Here is a 21433-nt window from a genome sequence, read left to right as displayed (position 1 = left end):
ACCTAATCTAACATTAGCAAGTCCATGGCAAGAGCTTGATCATAGCCCCTCACTTGTAAACAAGAGTATTACTTTTCACGTGACTATACTGTGATCAAGCATAGAGTTATAGCATAAGGCTGTTTAATGGTTGATAGTTGAGTGTTTAAAGTTAAATGAAATAAAAAATGAATAGAATTACTGCAAATTTTAGCATCGTTAAAATACTATACCACTCTAAGTGTGTGTTCAATTTTGCTTTAAAATAAAAAAAAAACATAAGTGAAACATTTTATATGCTTAATAGCATATGAAGATTCTGAAATTATTATTTATTATTAGCTATATGGTGCAAGGAAGCTTGAGGTTTATGCTGCACCAGACAAAAAAAAAAAAAAATTCTGAATTACCCAGAGAGAGAGAGAGAGAGAGAGAGAGAGAGAGAGAGAGAAGTATAAAGGAATCACCAAAAAAGAGAAGAATGATGATATCCAGCTTAGGACCCTGGGTGTGCCACACAAGATGTGAGCCCCTGGGGTTAAATGGTCCAGAAACCAGTTTTTAACTGGTGGCACTGTTTCAAAGACAGTAGGGAGTCTGTGAAAAGGGATCCACAATCTGGATGAGAGAGAGAGAGAGAGAGAAGTATAAAGGAATCACCAAAAAAGAGAAGAATGATGATATCCAGCTTAGGACCCTGGGTGTGCCACACAAGATGTGAGCCCCTGGGGTTAAATGGTCCAGAAACCAGTTTTTAACTGGTGGCACTGTTTCAAAGACAGTAGGGAGTCTGTGAAAAGGGATCCACAATCTGGATGGTGCTCAATTTCATCAAATTATAAAATCACTTCTCAATTTTGAATTTTGGTACAAAATGACTGAATATTAACCGTTTATGAAATCTCTGAAGAAACTTGTCTCCATCAAATAATGTCATTCTATTTTAATGAAAACTTTGAACATGATGCATTTTCTAAAAATTTCTGCTGTGGTTGTTAATAGAGAAACAACATGAATACCACCAGTAAGTTGCTTCTGATTTGTTTGAATGCACATCTAATGACAAGACATCTTTAAAATGTATCATAACTGGAGATAAAACAGTGGTTTATGGATATGATCCCAAAACCAAATAGCAGTCATCTCAGTGGAAGAATCCTTCTCCTTTAACATCCCCCCCACAAAAGTATAGTAAGTGTGCAGCAAAACAAAGACAATGTTGTTAGCATATTTTGATTATGAGGGTGTTGCCACCACAAATGCTCCAGAGGGACAAGCAATTAATAAAGGGTTGTGCATTGAGGTTCTGAGATGCCTTCATGATGCAGTTTAAAGAAAAAGACTGGCAAAGTGGAACTTTGAAGACTGATTGCTTCACCACAGTAATATGCCATTGCATTCATTGCTACTTGTTCAGAGGTTTTTTGTCAAACATGAAATTGCTCAAGTTCAACAATCCCCATCTCCACCTTCATGTCACTTTTGTTTGTTTCTTAAACTGAAAAAACTAAGAAAGGATGTTGATTTGATGACACACAAATAGTAAAGGGTTCAATGGTCCAGCTTTTGCCAATTTCAAAATTGGCTTTCCAGTAGGACTTCCAACAGTAAAAAAAATTGTTGGAGTAAGTGTATCATTTCAGATATTATTTTGAAGGGGATTAATTTGCCCACCCCATAAGTATTGTTGTTCAGTATATCGTAGTTATATTAGAATTGTTAAAATAAACGTTACAATAGTGATGTCTTCCTTTTAAATAAATAATAAACCCTCTTTTTTTTTATTTTGGGAAGTGTTGTTTATTTTAAGATTAGCGCAATACCTCACTGAAGAGAGAGACTTATTTCACTGTGAGAGAAATCATTCCATGTGCAAGCTCAGATTAGAGTGCCAGACATGTAAAAACAGATGCCACAGTCTAACTATTCTTTAAGCTCAGTTTTATACTCAAGCCTGTAGCTGATTTTATGCAATAAAAACATCAGTCACTGGTTGGTATCATGCATACAAATACTTTTTTTCTCAATTGTTTTGTTAACTGATACTATCCAGCTACTTGACAATGCAGAAATTTCATTGAAATAGCTCTTGATAGTAAAATGGAATAACTTGTTAAAAAGATGATGCTGATTCTATACAAGAGAAATAAGTCCACATGAAAAATTATTCCCTTAGAAATGTTGGTTCTGTAGCTCATTACATTTTTCTTATACAACATTAGTGCAATGAGCGCCTCCGTAGCCAGGTGGGAAGGAGCAGCAGTGCGTAGCACACACTTCTTGATTAGACCAGGGTTCGAGCCTGTCACCACCAAATACGGAGGATGCGGAAAGGTCAAGGGAATGACCACCACATATTCCCAGAGCAATATGGCCTTAGTTGCTAATGCTCCTAAAAACCAAATAACAAACAAACAATTAGTGCAATACCAGAGAAACTGATTGTCTTACTTAAATGTTAGACGTTAGGATAAAGGGGTGGTTGAGTGGGAGAAGACAGAGAGTGGTAATCAATGGACACTGCTCATCGTGGATTAATGTTATTAGTGGAGTCCCTCAGGGTTCAGTATTGGGTCCATTATTGTTTTCTGTATTTATAAATGATATTGATGATGGTATATCAAGCTTAATGTCCAAGTTTGCAGACGATACGAAGGTTGGCAGGGTTGTCAAGGACACTACTGACACTATGCTACTGCAACAGGATCTGGAAAGGTTGAGCAGATGGGCTCGAGGTGGCAAATGAAGTTTAACATTGACAAATGTAAAGTACTACATATGGGAAACAGCAACCACAGAGCAACGTATCAACTCTGTGGTACTACACTGACAGTGGTAGAGAATGAAAGGGACCTGGAGGTGGTTGTGCAGGCAGATATGAAGTTTTCTGAGCAGTGCAGACGGGCTGCAAGAGTAGCTCATGGTGTATTGTCGATGATATATAGGAATTTTTCTAGCAGGGATAAGGAGGTGATTATTCCCTTGTATAAGGCAATGGTCAGACCGCACCTAGAGTACTGTATACAGGTCTGGAGGCCTCATTTCAAGAAGGATGTAGAGATGCTGGAACGAGTACAGAGAAGGGCAACAAGATTAGTGAATGGAGCAAAGGGGTGCTCTTACGAAGAAAGGCTTACGTTTTGCAAATGACAGTGTCTGGAGACTAGGCACCGGCAAGGTGATCTGATAGAGGTGCATAAAGCCTTGAATGGTTTGAGCATGCTCAATGCTGATGGGATTCTTCCTCTTGCTCAGAATAATCACCTGAGAGGGCATAAATTCAAATTGAGGAAAGACAGATGTAGGATAGACGTGAGGAAATTTGCCTTTAGCCAGCGGGTGGTTGGTTGGTGGAATAGACTTCCATCCCTTGTCGTGGAAGTTGATAGCCTAAATAAGTTTAAGGCTCAGCTGGACAGGTATTTTGAATGAACAGAGGGGTGAAGTGGAAGTGGTTATTTTTTATTTATTTATTTATTTATTTATTTATTTTTTTTGGCTGATGCTGCATAAGCTTGCTTTCTTGCATCAAATGCCTCTACTAATGCTAACGTTTTGAGTTGGCACCTAATTTCTTCACACTCTGTGCACCTAGCGTACACACACACACACACACACACACACACACACACACACACACACACACACACACACACACAAAGGAAGGCATTCTCCTTGGCTAGATCATGTCCTGTTCCAGAAAGTCCACAAACATTTCACAAGTTGCACATTTTTTTAGACTGTGATGCATTGGAGAATTGTCCCCTTCGGTTACCCCCCAAGCCACAGCACTTTGTGCCTGTTGCCTTGCTGCTCTCAGGCATGATTTCTGCTTAAATACAATTTAATTTATTAACAATTAAAATTAATGATTAATAAATTTAATTGATTAATTGACAATACTACACTAAGCTAACAGATTCCTAAATGCAGTGATACATATTATGCTATCTAGTTTTACGTTATACCTTACTCTATCCAGTTTTAACTTATACCTTATGCTATCAAGTTCAAGATATATGTTACGTTGTACCATAATGATCACAATGTTAAATTAGTTATATCTTTAGCTAAACATAAAAAAGATATTGTATTTTTGTATATGTATTAGCCTGTACCATTATGCTTGAAAGTTATAATTTAATTATAATATATAAGAAAATTATCTTACTAACTCCAGCATGTATGATTCGAACTTTAGAGCTATGTATTTACTACAATTAAAAATTTTAGAATTCCCCTACTACTCACTCTACAATATTTAAAATTGGCAGCAAGTTTCAAACGGTACAAAGGTTCTGTGTGTATTTAGTAGTAAACTACAAAATCTCTAGCTAAATTCAAAATAAACTAAGGAGCATGACTAGGACTATAAAGCTACTTATAGAATATGATTTAATATTGTATAAGTAGCTTTATAGTTTCAATTAGGTCAATAAAATGGTGAAAATGTTTCAAAAACTTATCTGTTTCCTGGAGCTGAAAATTCTTTGACTAGTACGTGGATACTTGTCCCTAACTAGGAGTCCAGAAGTTATTATGTGCAGATGGATGGACAGTGTGAAGTGAATAGGTGTTTTACCCTTATATGCTAACATGTGTAAAAACAGTACATTATGCAGAGTTCTGTCCATTATAATGGTTAAGTATACCCTTATAAATTGCATAATTTTAAATTATTTCATGCCAATTCCAAAAATGCTGAATGGTGAAATAATAAAAATTGTGCCTGCTGTTGTAAAAAAATAAAATATTACACCCTGATTGTGTAACTTTTTTTGGTGTAGCCACTCAGGGTTTAAATAGAGTTATAATAATTAAAACTAATAACCCGTTGACTATATATCAAACAGTTCTTTAGTTGAAAATTTGAAATAATAATTGACAACATATGTATTTTGGATGCTGAGTTAATAAACAATTAACCAGTAAATTTTTAATTGGCTTTAATTAACTTTTAGGTGGTTTCCTTCTGTACAGCAGTTGATTTTGAAAGGGAAACAGCGAGGTTTTGTACCTGAAGGTATTGCTCAGCAACAGGCATTTTTTAATTGTGTTGCAACAATTATGACTTCACAGTTACAGACTCTAGCTTTAAAATCTGTGTTTCAGTATGCAGATTATATAACAACGTGTGAGGTATGAGCATTTCTATTTTGAAAATATTCTCCTTTAGTGTGTGTGTGTGTGTGTGTGTGTGTGTGTGTAATTATTTTAGTTTAAAAGCTGAATGGCTAAGTTGTGTACTTTGAGTCAAAAACAAATGTATCCATCCAAAGGAGAAAATTATTATTTAATATTAATAAGGAATTTATATACAAATGTAGGCAGTAAAAACAATTCCAATTATAAATAGAATATATTGAATAGCATATTGTCTTTGGCTATCACCATTCAATACAGTTAAACCACAATTAGCAAAATTATCTGTTTCTGATTGTATCTTACTAGTTGTAGGTAGGCCAGGAGATTTTAATTTTTATTTAAATTAAATTAATTTAAATATGATTTTTTTTAAATTTTACTTTTAATTTAAATTATTTTAAATTTAACAGCCTACTGATAAAAAAAAAACACAGTTTATACACTCAACTCTCATTAAAATATGAAGGGATATTGGTAGGGATATTTATATTTCAATAATATTATATTATAATTAAAATATTATAATGTAATATTTTTAATGGTATTAACTTTTATAATACCAAGATGCTATGTTGGTCATCTTGGTGTTATAAAAGACCAACATGTCCAAAAAAGTTACATTTAACCAATAAATACACTTAGTACCATTGCGAATTGAAAAGAACCAATCATGGCTGCACAGTGTGATTTAATAGACTTTAAAAGGAGCATGACTGAATCCCAAGAGGGTATCTGCCTCTGTCAGTGACAAAGTATGGATGGTTGACTGTTCCAATATAGCTGTTGCTGATGCCTATAATGACTGATACACTGATGGTCAAATTAAACTTACTAAAAAATGGAAGCTTACTTCCTAGAGAAAAAGAAGGGTGAAGGTTTGTGGTTTGGGCCATCATTCATTTATTGTAGGATAACCTCTCCCTCCAAGCATGGTACCCAAGGAAACATCCATTGCCAGGTCATAGAAATGTTAAATGTTAGGGAGCATTGCTTCCTGGATGGGGATTGGACAAAACAGTCTCTATTTTGACAACACTAGCAAAACCCAAAATCCATAAAATGTTTTCTTTATGTATTGAAGGCAAAAGAACAATAACCAACCAGCTGGAACAAGTGTGTTCTTCCCTGACTGAACTGAAGCTTCACAGCTTCAGTTCAGTCAGGCTACTGACTCACAATACTTACTTTACCCATTGGCCTAGCCGTAGTCCAGTGGTTAGCATCTGCAGCCACAAAAAGGAATTTGCAGATTTGAACCCAAAACTGCCATGAAAAATGCAAGTGAACTACAGTACTGAAAATCCGGTTATCCTTAATAATTAATTAAATATATAAGCAATCACAATGAATTTGTAAACTCTTCTGTCCTGGACCATCTCAAGAATAAACAGAAATTTATATTTTATATTACATTTATGGAGATGGCCTTGGTAACTATGTCATATATCCTTTGTTCCAAGCGCCTCCATAGCCAGGTGGGCAGGAGCAGCAGTGCGTAGCACATGCTTCTTGATTAGACTGGGGTTCGAGCCCGTGAGCCACGAAATACAGAGGATGCGGAAAGGTCAGGGAATGACCACCGCATATCCCCGGAGCAATATGACCTTAGTTGCTAATGCTCCTAAAAACCAAATAACAACAGCAACAACAACCTTTGTTCCAAGTAGACCAAATCTGAATGTGAAGAGTATGCTTACTTGAATTTATGCTAATGCTCACTTGGTTGTATTCTAATTACAGACTTAGAAATAGATTTTATTTTAAATGGAAGAATCCAGTTCCAATGCAAGAACAATAGGTAGGCAAATTTAATCCTCCCTGATAATCCGCAAATTTTTGCAGATTACCAGGGAGCTGGTAATCCGCATGCCAGAAATTGTTTTTATCCATCTCCAGTCACCAATAACTTGATCTCTTATACTTGACTGAAAGTGGAGGGAATCCATTGTGTTTATCACTGTCACTAAAATGATGCATATTTGGCTACCAGAGAATCAGTACCTTCTGTTAGTTTAGGCCATTGGTGGGGGACAGTGAAGGAACTTGACATATGAAAAACATGGAATGTCCAATACCTATTTTCAGCAGCTCATGTATGAACTTTTAGCCATTGAGTTATAAGAGTGGGCAGCAGTAATATGAGATATGTGAGTGGCAGCAATCCCAGAATAACGTACTAGTTAAGTGGTATTATACTCAAGGTGGTAGAGAACAAAAGAGATATATATAGGGGTAATTGTATAGTCTGACATGGGGCTACTGGGACTGTTCATAGGGTTTTGTCAATGATATACAGGAATTTTGCTAGCAGAGACAAGCAGGGAGCTGTTAATCCCATTATATAATGTAATGGTTAAGCTGCATCTTGAGTACTGCGTACAGTTCTTGAAGCCTCATTTTAAGGAGGACGTGGATTGCTCCATATTTTTGCAGTAAGGTAGTTTTTATCCATCTTTCTCCTTTTTTCAAAAAAATAGTTAAAATCAGAATTTTTTTAAAATTCTGATTTTAACATATTTTTAAATGTTAAAACATATTTTGACATTTGAAAAATCTGTGAATTTGTTTTTGTTAACATTGACTGTAATAAACACCTGAGAATAGCTTTCCACAATTTTTCAGTTAGTCACAAAAAAGGAAAGTTTATTCTGTAAGTTTTTCATTTTCAACTCAATGCACACAATATGGCATCAATAAAGACTAATAAAAGAACTTCAAGTTTATTAAAAACTAATATTATTAAAGATTTATTTCCAAAGAAAATAAATGTAATGGATGGTGCCTCCTGTGATTCATGTTGCTGACAGAATCTAATACGAGACAAAATATCACCCTTCTCAATCAGTAAATTAGTAAAGGCCACCTTCCATGTCAGTAACAATTATAAAAGACCAATGAGACAAGGCCAGAGGTAATATATCATGAACATCAAAACAGGTTGATGAACGGTGAACTTATCAGTAGTATGCCACAAAATTCGTGGCAAATTTTAGAATAAGTATTTTATACACAATAAAATAAAATAATGTTAAATAAAATTACTTGCAACAACTGACTACCAGTATTGTGCCATTAAGGTGATTCTGATATGATCTAACGGAGTGTTACTTCAAATATTTAATGCACTAATGGTAGAAGCTTATATGACTTTATGAATAAATTTGATAAATTGTGGACCTAGTTGACTTCCTATCACGTGTTTTTGAGACCTATTTGGAGAACCAGTTCATCATCCAATAGCATTATATGAAGAACAATGTTTTTTAACCAAATTGAAATGAACAAAATGATAAACTGAAAAAAAAGAAAATATCTTGATTTCCTTTCCTAATACAACATTTATACCAAAGTAATGAACATAAAATTATTATTATAAATGTTTTTACAAAATACAGATGATTCTGGTTATTTGGGACACATCGGGACTAGTGCATTTTGGTCTGTTAAGCAGCTGCCTCAATTATTCGAAGTTTCACATAAATAGTTAAAAATACAGCTTTATGATAGAGTTTCTGTATGATTAAATCATGTTACGATGGACTCGCCATAGTAAAGTATCGTTCACTGTACGATATGTAGTAAGCACCAGTCATTGTGATCACTTTTGTGAATTAAAGTTTAATTCTATTAAACAGCAATTCTAAATAGCAAAAATAGGAGGAATATTATCCACAGGCTATAAAAGTAAAGATATACTGTCTTAAGTACAAATTTACACTCTATTACTTTACCAATTAAAAATATACATGAAAATCAGAAGAATATTTTCCACAGGTTAGCAAAATAAAAATAAATATACGCTTACGTGCATAGCTTAATTAATACGTACTGTAATATGTACATATTAACTAGTTGATATTTCTGTTCACTGACATTTGTGGGTGGGGGTTAAAATTTAAAATGGTAAAAAAGATAAGCAATCAATAACAAAGAACATGGCACACACAAATTGCAAGTAAATGATATGAGCAAGTGAGAACAGATAACAAGTTACGAAGCTTAAAAAATAGGAATGAAGAGCAGATTCTGAAAATTAATTTTTTAATATGATTGAAGCACTAACAGAAAAGTCCAATAAACAGGGGACTGCTAATCATTTTTATTGTTTTATGATTGTGACCTCCAGAAATCTGACGGAACCATGTGGTGTGGTCAGAGACAGTCGTAGGTAATCATGAGTGCTGTAGTCTCCTGCCCTGATTAAGCAGCATGTTGTCCCTATTAAGTGATGTAAACCCTGGCTATTTTCTCGATTGGGTTCTGTTCGTCCCAAATAAATGGCTGCCCCAATTAACCGGTGGCCCAAATAACCAGAATACACTGTAGTAGTATATCAGGGTTATCTATTCACCAGCGCTATCTGTTCTCTCCATTAAGAATGCTGAGCTGGTGCATGTGCACCACTTGTATTCTTGTCATGCAGTATGAGAAAATGGCTACCAGTAGTGTTTTGTTTCATCAATGTGCACTAATTGAATTCCTTGTGAAGAAAGGAAACTCAGCATCACACACCCATGGATGACTTTGTGGAGATGCCTGCATGGATGCCACTAGTGTCAGAAAATAGAAGAAACATTTCAAGAATGGAAATATAGATAATATTATTCAGATATTCTGTGGTTCAATAAGAATGCTGAAAGTGAACTCAACAAGCAGAAAATCAGTGTGCTTATGGACCAAAGGGTAATAATAATGAGGAAAATCTCATTATGCCTCATCATTGGACACTATCTACACAGAATATGATAGCAGCCTTGGAATATTGAAAATTTTATACACATTAGGTTTCCTGCTCTTTGCAGATGAACAAAAACAGCAGTGCAGATATGTGTCATAGTTTCTTTAGTGCCACGTTGCCAAAGGTGACGACTCCTGTTAAGAATTATCACTGGGAATGATAGCTGCTTCCATAAATTTAGTCCAGAAATAAAAAGACTGCTTGAATGTCATCATACCACATACATCAAGAAGAAGAAGATGAGAACAGTCTCTTTGGATGCTGAGAGATGCATATTGGTTGATTCTTCCATCACAATGGAAAACCATCAGTGTTGTTTACTACATTCAGACTCTTGTCAAACTTTGTTATGCATCTTACGACAAGAAGTATCTGATGAAACAACATATCATCATGCAACAATAATTCACAACTACACACATTGCATGTCAGACAATTGCAAAGTTCAGCTAGGAAGGGCTTCCTCATCTCTACCCCCCCCTCTGTTCTTCAGCCCATACTTGTCCACTTCAGTGTTTTTATCACCTCTTCAGGCCTTTGAAATAACGTGAGGGGCAAGCACTATGAGAACAATGATGCAGTCAAAGAAACTGCATATTGGTTACAAGGACCTTCTCCAGCACTGGCAGAAGTGTGTGGATTTTTTCTGCGGTTTTTGTGAGACTGATGATGTGTGCAGATTTTTGTTTCTAATATCTATGTTTCTATTCTAAAATAAATGAGTTCTTACAAGGGTTGTACAGTTGGGTCAACCTTTGTATTTTAAGTATTTTACAGATTAATATATACTCCTGTCATTGAATTGTCGTTCTGTTGTTAAATTTCTGAACAAGTATTTTATTTTTCACAGATTTGTTTATTTTGTCTACATCAGTATTTAATAGCACTTGGAATATATATATATATGCATATCTAAATATCATCTGTGCAACTGATCTTTCATCTAAATAAAAGATCAGTTGCACAGATGATTAGTAGAATCATCTGATTCATTGAACTGAAAGCATTGCACCTGTGTATTTTTTAGAATATATTGTTTTCAATAGTCCACAAATCATATGGTTTATGGATGTTTCTTCTTCACTGCAATCAGTGTGATTGTAATCTTGTTATTACACCATCACAAAAACACCAAAAGACCAAACTAACAATGCATTAATTTCATATTTTGCTGTTTTATGTGATGATATAATAGCAAGATTACATTTGTAAAGTCTGTTAACAATAAATAGATTTTAAAAACTTTACACAGGTGAAGTTATTTCAGTTCAACTATTTAGATAAAAAATAACCTGTGTAAAATGCTGTTCAAAGGTTATGTTGACTATGCATTTATATAACTTTGTTGTTTTCTATTTATTATGTATTTGTCTGTTTATTTCAGAAACATACCACATTTAGAATTCAATTAATTGTCATAAGAGACCGCTACCAGTTAGAACCAAGTCTAGTGAACCTAGAGAAAGCAATGATCACAATGCTAGATATAATGTCATCTGCAGTAGGTTCCATCCCACGTGTAGAGACTTGTCTTTCAAAAGTAGGTGGTACATATATTATGTTTGTTTTTAAAATGTTAGAATCTTCTTATTATTTGTATATTATGTTTTGCTGTTTGCAAAGGGTAGTCCATTGAGATCATAACATAATTATACAATTGCTTTAAAAATACGCTAACCTGAATTCCAGTAAAGCAGAGAAAAAGAACATTTCAGTCATTCTGCTACATTGCTTCCCAAACCAGTTGATGACTGTCACTTGCCACCTATTTAGTAGCCAGGTGGGTTAAGTGTTTCCTGTACGGACGTGCCTTTCTGCCGCTACTGGAACAGAGAAGTTTTTTCTGATTTATTTTCTGCTTTATTAGTTTAAATTGACATATTAACTTATTTCTAGAGTAGCTTTATATTCCTATTTACGGTACTTAAAGTTAAAGTAACTTAGATAGAGATTTGTAGGTATTACTTAGTATCGGAAAGGGTATCAAATACACGTGTTTACCGTTCATAGACAGCCGCCATTGTTACGTGAACATTAATCAGTAAATCTATTAATCTTGTCGAACTTCATTGGCAATTAAATTGTACTTTTAACTATACATATAACCACATAGGTTACGGAACATAAATAATTAGTAAAAATAAATAATTAATACATAACTTGATACGGAAGTTATATAAAGGGACTTCGTAGATAACACTCGTTACTGAAACGCGACACAGCATATCCGGAATTCGATAGCATTAGCTTTGTATAGTATAGTGCATAATATAATATTGTCAATTATTCAGTAAATCTATTAATCTTGATAAACTTCATTGTCAATTAAATTGTATTTTTAACTCTATAAATATATATAACGACTTAATCGTAACAAATAATTAATACATAACTAGAGTGCTACACGTGATACGGAAGTTGTATAAAGGGAACACTAGATACCGAAAAAAAAAAAAAAAAAACAATATATATATATATATAATATAACTTAAGGATTTAATTTTTGTTTTAATTTTATTGAATTAAATTGGAATCATGACTCTAACCAGAGCAGCAAAGCAAAAGGCTCAAGCTAATGGGAGTGCTGTGGTTCAGGGGAGAACTGAGGGGGCCAGTTGCCCTCTGAATCACAGTCTATTAAAATGCACTGTTTGCTTGATGTTTGCGGAGCAGTTGGGTACGGGACATGATACTGCCAAGGGGGATGTCTTTGTGTGTGCACGATGTAAGGAGTGCAAGGAAATCAGGCGACAACTCAGCGTTGTTATGGGCCTTTATGAGAGCTTGAAGGACAGGGTGGATGCCCTCGAAGGAAATAAATTGAGGGGCCCATCAAGCTCTCAGCTGCCCACATCAACGCCAGAGCTTGCACTTGGTCATCAGGCAACACAGAAGCAGCCCCCTAGGCAGAATGCGCTGGTCCCACAGGAACTAGTAGTTGTTGGTGACTCTATTGTCAGGGAAACGGGGAACATGCTTTGTAAAAAGGATAGGTGGAATAGGACCAGGGTATGTCTGCCAGGGGCAAAGGTTGATGACGTTGTAGAGCGGATATCATCTTTTAAGGGCACAAAAGGTGATATAGTTGTACACGTTGGCACGAATGATATTAAGAGTAGGAGACCGGCGGAATTACTTAGCAAGTACAGGTCACTGCTGAAAAAAAGCCGTGAATTAGGGTTGAACTTGAAAGTGTCTGCAATTCTGCCCAGACACGATAGGAGGGAGTATATGATGAGAGCCTTGTCGATCAATTCGGCCCTGGAGGGATTGTGCAAGGCTCAAGGGGTAGAATTTTTTTTCAGCCTGGACTGTACTTGTTAACAGGAGAGATTGCTTCTACAGGGATGGGATACACTTAAATAGAAAGGGTGCAAGAATTTTTGCTGATGCTGTCGAGGCAGTGTTAGGTGGGTCGGAAAACTGCTAGTTGGGGGGGATACAAGGACTAATAGATTAACAGTAGCCACTGGCAGAGGTGGAAGTGATTCTTGCACTGCTTCTATTGATATGAGCAGAAGTCTGAAAAACAAGATGCAGGATATTTCAGAGACTGCTGGTAGTCATTGCGGTACAAGTAAACACATGGGTTGCGTTAGGGTAGCAAAGAATAGAAACAGGTGCATGTATACCTGCGTGTACACCAATGCTAGGAGTTTGGTAAATAAATTTGATGAATTTGAGGTATTGCTCAAAACATCAAAGGCAGATATTGTTGGGATATCAGAGACGTGGTGTCACACAGATATAAGTAATGCGGAACTGGAATTTGGGGAATACAATGTGTATAGAAAGGATAGACAGGACAGGAGGGGAGGAGGGGTTATGCTATTAATTAAGAAACACATAAAGTCCAAGGAAGTGAAGCCAGTTGACATCGATGGACAGGGCAGTGCCGAATCAGTTTGGTGTGACATAAGCATAGGGAAATCAAAATTGAGAGTAGGAGTGTGCTATAGGCCTAATGACTCTGATGAGTATAATAAGATATTGTACAGGGAAATAGAGTGGGCCAGTAAATCAGAGAGTCTTATAATGGGGGATTTTAATTTCCCAGATATTGACTGGAATTTGTGGGTTGGTCACTCGCACACTAGCAAGGCTTTTGTGGATTTATTGGATGATTGTTTTCTACATCAGCATGTTCGTGAGGCAACAAGAGGGAGCAATACTCTTGATCTGATTATCAGTAGTGACTCTTCGTGCATTAAGAACCTGCAGATAAATGAACCACTAGGTGGCAGTGATCACAGTGTGTTGAAGTGGGATTTACTCAAGGAGGTAACTACCATCAGAGGTAAAGGGAAGGGTTTTTGTTTTCGTAAAGGCGACTATGATGGTCTGAGACAGTATTTAAATTCTGTACAGTGGGACCAACTGATGATGTTACCAACAGCAAACTCTAAATGGGAAGCATTCAAGGAACTAATCTTGGAGGCTACCAGGCTTTACATACCAACTAAGAAATATTGTTCAAGGTTTAGGCCTAAATGGTTGTCAGATGAACTAATGAGACATGTGGCAGAGAAGAAAAATGCATGGGATACATATAAATTAATGGGTGACATGGAAGCCTATGATAGATATAAGTTGGTCTGTAACCAAGTCACAAAGGAGATTAGGCAGGCAAAGGCAGACTACGAAAAATCCTTGGCAAAGGATGCAAAGAAAAACAGAAAAGAGTTCTTTACATACTTGAACTCGAGAAGGAAAGGGATGAATCAGATTGGTCCACTGGATATTGATGGTTCAACAGTTGAGGATCCTGCTCAGGTGGCTAACAATCTAAACGAGTATTTTGCATCTACATTCACGCATGAGGAGTTATTCAGGAAGGAGAATGATGTAGGTAAAGTAAACATTGGCAGTGAGCTGGATGATTTTGTAATAACTGAGAGGAAAGTGGAGGAGAGATTGTTGAGGATAAACATAAAAAAGGCACCTGGGGTGGATGGGATCTATCCAGTTATATTAAAGGAGGCAGCAAAGGAAGTATGCAAACCCCTAGCCATAATTATGAGAGCTTCTTTGGACTCAGGGGAGGTACCCATAGACTGGAGATGTGCAAATGTAACCCCAATTCACAAAGGAGGATCAAAGGCTGACACAAGTAATTATAGACCTGTTAGTTTAACTTCTGTTCCAGGTAAATTAATGGAGGCACTGGTTAAAGAAGCACTGCAGGATCATCTAGACAAGAATTCAGTTATAGCTCAGACGCAGCATGGTTTTGTTAAGGGCAGGTCTTGCCTGACCAATTTGATTGGATACTATGATGTAGTCACAAAAGAACTGGATGCAGGGAATAACTTTGATATTATATATTTGGATCTTAGAAAGGCTTTTGATACTGTTGCACATGGAAGACTGCTGCACAAATTGGAGCAGTGTGGCATTGGAGGCAAATTGCTACTATGGATAAGGGGATGGTTGAGTGGCAGAAGACAGAGAGTGGTAATCAATGGACACTGCTCAACGTGGACTAATGTTATTAGTGGAGTTCCTCAAGGTTCAGTGTTGGGTCCGTTGTTGTTTTCGGTGTTTATGAATGATATTGATGATGGGATATCAAGTTTAATGTCCAAGTTTGCAGATGATACAAAGGTTGGCAGGGTCGTTAAGGACACTACTGACGCTATGCTGCTGCAACAGGATCTGGAAAGGTTGAACAGATGGGCTGAGAGGTGGCAAATGAAGTTTAACATTGACAAATGTAAAGTACTACATATGGGAAACAGTAACCCCAGAGCAACGTATCAACTCTGCGGTACTGCACTGACAGTGGTGGAGAATGAAAAGGACCTGGGGGTAATTGTGCAGGGAGATATGAAGTTCTCTGAGCAGTGCAGACGAGCTGCAAGAGTAGCTCATGGTGTCTTGTCAATGATATACAGGAATTTTTCTAGCAGGGATAAGGAGGTGATTATTCCCTTGTATAAGGCAATGGTTAGGCCACATCTTGAGTACTGTATACAGGTCTGGAGGCCTCATTTCAAGAAGGATGTAGAGCTGCTGGAACGGGTACAGAGAAGGGCAACAAGATTAGTAAATGGAACAAAGGGTTGCTCTTACGAAGAAAGGCTTAAGTTTTGCAAATTACAGAGTCTGGAGACTAGGCACCGGCGAGGTGATCTGATAGAGGTGTATAAGGCCTTGAATGGTTTGAGCATGCTCAATGCCAATGGGATTCTTCATCTTTCTCAGAATAATCACCTCAGAGGGCATAAATTCAAATTGAGGAAGGACGGATGTCGGATAGATGTGCGGAAATTTGCCTTTGGCCAGCGGGTGGTTGGTTGGTGGAACCGACTTCCATCACTTGTTGTTGAAGTTGATAGCCTAAACAAATTTAAAGCTCAACTGGACAGGTATTTCGAACGAACGGAGGGGTGAAATGGGAGTGGGTTTTTTTTTTTTTTTTTTGGCTGATGCTGAATAAGCTTGCTTTCTTGCATCGTATGCCTCTACTAATGCTAATGCTAATGCTAATGCTAATGCTATTTGGAATGGCCTTGGTTTCATCAATGAATCATAGAAATTTTTGAAGGCTTTTCAGGTGTGACTAAGTTAGCTGATCTCAGGTGGAGTTGCAAGGTTTTCTTTTTTTGTCTTGTGAACAGACAAATTGGACTTAGAATGTACAGATATGGCACACTGCCATCTCATGTCCAAAATTGTCCAGACTTTTAAAAAATACTTAAAAATGTAAAAATTTCTTCTGTCTCTGACAAACATCTTAATTTGAACTTAAGTCTGAGTAGTGCTTATATTTTAAGACATGAAATGCTAATGTCATTACATGTGAAATAAAACTAATATAAAACATTTAATATAAGAAAAAGATAAAAAATTAAAAACAATTTAAAAAATCACTCCATTAGTATTACTATTAGTAGTGGCAAAATTATGCATGAAAACAAGATTATATAGCATTAGTGATTAAAAAAATTACTCATTTCTTTGCCTACCCCTTCTGATAATTTCTCCAATCCTTCATTAAATTTATTTCAACTACTTCCATTCCCACAATACTAGGTGAAAGTTTTCAACAATGTTACTCTTTGGGCAAATGCAAATTTTGATTTATCTGTTCTGCAACCATCCTTTTCAATTTAAATTTATATCCCCATGTATGTGTGTATGTATGGCGCCTCCGTAGCCAGGTGGGAAGGAGCAGCAGTGCGTAGCACACGCTTCTTGATTAGACCGGGGTTCGAGCCCGTCACCACCAAATACGGAGGATGCGGAAAGGTCAGGGAATAACCACCGCATATCCCGGAGCAATATGGCCTTAGTTGCTAATGCTCCTAAAAACTAAACAAACAAACAACAAACAGTATGTGTGTATCATCTGAGGAGGAGTAAAGATGCCATCAACATTTCGTTTGACCAATTTTACACTGATTTTAGACTACCATGCAGATGCCTGGTTTCCAGAGATTGCAATTTACAGAAACTCCAGTCTTTCTTGGTAAGAATATCCTCTTCTGTCCCCAGCTAATCTTCCCTAACTCTGATCTCTGTATCCTAAGTTCGTTAGTTTGGTATGTACTATTTCAGATGTGTCCTAATTATTGCTTTATATACTGGGATAATCACCTCCTTTTTTCAATGTTGGAAAAATTTTTGTATTTAATTGACAAAAAGCTGCAAGCTGTCCTAGTATCCTGTCTGCAATGTTCGTAGAACTTCATGTTGGACTGCACAATTACTCCTAGGTATTTTTCATTCTCCACTATCTTGAGTTTGGTATTACCCAAATTAGCATTAGCATTAGCATTAGCATTAGTAGAGGCATATGATGCAAGAAAGCAAGCTTATTCAGCATCAGCCAAAAAAAAAAAAAAAAAAAAAAAAACAACCACTACTCCCATTTCACCCCTCAATTCGTTCGAAATACCTGTCCAGCTGAGCCTTAAATTTGTTTAGGCTATCAACTTCAACAACAAGCGATGGAAGTCTATTCCACAAACCAACTGCCCGCTGGCTAAAGGCGAATTTCCGCACAATATATGGTATGTTATTCTGGGATTATTACTACCCAAATGAAGTAGCTTGCATTTTTAAATATTAAACCTCATTTGCCATTTTTCAGCACATTCTCTTTAATTTATCCAGGTCTCATTGGAATAGCTTGTTCTGATTACTGTCATTAGTCATCCTGGCCAATTTTGTCATCAGCAGACTTGGACGTTAACTTGATATTGAACTTTGCCTTCATGTGTGCACTTTGCTGTTGATATATATATATATATATATATATATATATATATATCTTCGGCAATAAAGATTACCTATTTGACTGAACACCAGCAGTCTACGTTTTTTTAAACATTTCAGTTTTGATTAATATGATAATCATTATTATAAAATGTTAGATGTTTTCTAAGTTTTTTTTTTTTTATCGTAGACAATTGATAGTGCTGATGTTAGACATCCTCTTATGCCTTGCGTACTGCCAGAGGATGCAGAGATGTTGTCGAAACGGATTCAAAAATTTCTAAGGTCACAGTGGCAATATCCTTCAGATTACATACAGCAATTCGAAAAATATTGTTTTCTTCTGGATGGACAGGTATAAATTTATAAGTGAATTGTAATTAAATTTATCTTCAGCTGTAGATATAGACAATGTATATACTCATAAGTTAGAGGCATCCTTAAAGTTACATGATTAATATGTTCTTGCATAACTTGGAATAATAAGTGTAATAAGTCTGGGTTACTTTCTGGATCTGACATTTGGACTGTATTTTATTTGTTTATTTATTTTTAATGTATACATGAGGGGTATTGGTTATTAGTATTAGCCATATAGTGTAAGGAAGCAACAAGCTTTTGCTGAACTGGCCAGAAAAAAAAAAAAAAATGTAGAAGTAGATAAGAAAATTTGTTATTATTATTAAATGTTAGATATTTTTAAAAATTTCTACTCCATGAGTTTTGCACATTCTCTCCAGGGCCGAATTGATTGACAAGACTTTCAACATATACTTCCTCCCTCCTATCATGTTTGGGCAGAATTTCAGACACTTTCAAATTCAATCCAAACTTGTGACTTTTTTGTCTACAATGTCATCTACTTTTGCCCCTGGCAGACATACACTAGCCCTATTCCACCACATTTCTTGCACATAATGTTTCCCATTTTCTTGACAATAGAGTTGGTGACTCTATTGTCAGGGAAGAGTTGGTGACTCTATTGTCAGGGAAGAGTCACTGATAAGGAAAAGAAAGATCACATAAATAGGTTACTGCTCACGCAATGACCTATCTTGCCATTTGTTATTCTTTGGAGTAATAACTTGTTAAAAATTGGGATTAATTTTGAGGCCTGAGTTACAGTTAGACAAATGGGAGTGGTAATTTAATTTAATGATTGTTAAATTTCTTTTAAGGGTATATGTCAGTAAAGTTAAATTAGGTGATTGTGATTGATGAGCAACAGTGATTATATGGCATTTCACTTAAAGCTGCAATATGAATATTGTAGAATGAGATGTTGAATTGATAGAGTGTAGTTCTATATCTCCTTTAGCATTCTCTCTCTCTCTCTCTCTCTCTCTCTCTCTCTCTCTCTCTCTCTCTCTCTCTCTCTCTCTCTCTCTCTCTCTCTCTCTCTCTCACACACACACACACACATAACAGATGCTCATACATGCATTACTCTACAGTAACTTTTCTTGTTAATTGTTTTTGGGATATACTACTATTTTATAGTCCATTGTTATTAATTTTATGTTGATATAACCTTAATATAAATTTTTATCATTAACTGTGGATTTAAAATTTCTTTAAATTCATTAGAATATCACTAAAAGCAGAATTTCTGTTTTTTTTTTATTTTATTTTATAACAATTCTTCTTCTTATCAGATTAATGGAAGTATCATTTTAATGCAGGCTGAAGAGACACTGGACAAATTTTTGGAAGAAGAACATCAGGATTTTCAAACTTATGAAGTACAAATAAATGAGTATGAGGATTTAAAAAAGGAGTTGATGTATGCTGAAGATAAAGTAGTGCGTAAGGGAATCTTTGATCTAGATTGTACTTTTTTTTACAGTGCACTGGAAGAACGTGTAAGATTGTTATATCAAAAACTTGTAGGTTTTATGACTGAAGACCACAGTCAACGCACAAAAAGGTAAGGCATTCATTTGCAAAATAATTTTAGTTCATATTTCATTCATCAAATATGTTCACTGATATTTTTTTTTACCTGATTTAACTCCACTAATTAGTTATATTGTGCAAATCTTTTGTTCTCATTATCTACTCTGAAAATACTGGTTATTAGTATTATAAGTCAGCATTATATCTGCTACATTAATTTTTAAATATTGATATATCTCATATTAGTAGCTTATCTTTTTTTTTTTTTTTATCATCGTCCAGTATGCATGCCAACTTCTCTTTGCTATCTCTTTCATTGTGATATGGCTGACAGCTTTGATGTAGCATCTTTGAGCCAATTTTGCCCATTAGTTAGTCAACAGGTAGGGAATTCTGAATGCATGTTTAAGTTTACATAATACCACTACAAATATATATGTAGTCCATCATAATAATGAATACTTGTTGGCAGTGTTAACTGACTTTTGTAAATGCTAATTGAACTTTCATATGAGAAAAATTAAAGACAGATTGCTTCCCACATGCAGTACATAAATCATTTGTTAATATTCTTCTTCTTCTTCTTTAATGCTGCCGAATGGCGTTTGCGACTTCGTTTTGATATTGTTCTCTGTCTAGCGCTGCGTGTAGAATTTGTGCTGTTGTCATGTGAAGCCAGGTGTTGATGTTATCTAGCCATGCCATTTTCAGTTTGCCTGGGCGTTTCTTGCTTTCGATCTTTCCCTCCAGGATGAGTGATAGTAGGTGATATTTTTGTTGGTTCCTAGCGATGTGACCTAGGTATTTACATTTCCTGCTGATGATGGTTTTGAGCAGGTCCCGTTCCGTGTGCATGTCCTGCAGGACCTGTACGTTGGTTATCTTGGCTGTCCACGGGATTTTCAGCATTCTTCGGTAGAGCCACATTTCGAAGGCCTGGAGCTTTTTTGTAGTGGCTGATGTTAGAGTCCAGGTTTCTACACCGTAGAGCAGTATTGGCCAGATGTAGCATTTCAATGTGCGTAATTTGAGCATGATGTTCAAGCTTCTGTCGGTGAGGAGGGTTTTCCACTTGGTGAATGCCTGCCTGGCTTGTTCAATTCTGCTTTTGATTTCGGCCTCATGGTTCAGCTGGTCATCAATGAGTACTCCGAGATACTTGAAGCGGTGTATTTGCTCTAATTTTTCATTGTTTAGTTTGATCGTGATTTTGCTTGCAGTCCTGCTGACCTTCATCACCTTTGTTTTCTTTTTGTTAATTCGTAGCCCCCATACTTGGCTTTCTATGTCCACTTCGTTCAAGATGGTCTGTAAATCTTGTTCTGAATCCGCTATTAGTGCTGTGTCATCGGCATATCTTAAGTTATTGATGTAGTGTCCGTTAACTTTTATGCCGATGTTCTTGTCAGCCAGTGTTTGGTCGAAGATCATTTCCGAATAGATGTTAAAAAGAAT

This window comes from Mastigoproctus giganteus, chromosome 8, assembly GCF_048544385.1.
Source record: "Mastigoproctus giganteus isolate SK-2022 chromosome 8, ASM4854438v1, whole genome shotgun sequence".
Taxonomy (NCBI): Eukaryota; Metazoa; Arthropoda; class Arachnida; order Uropygi; family Thelyphonidae; genus Mastigoproctus; species Mastigoproctus giganteus.
Note: the sequence above shows the minus strand (reverse complement) of the source record.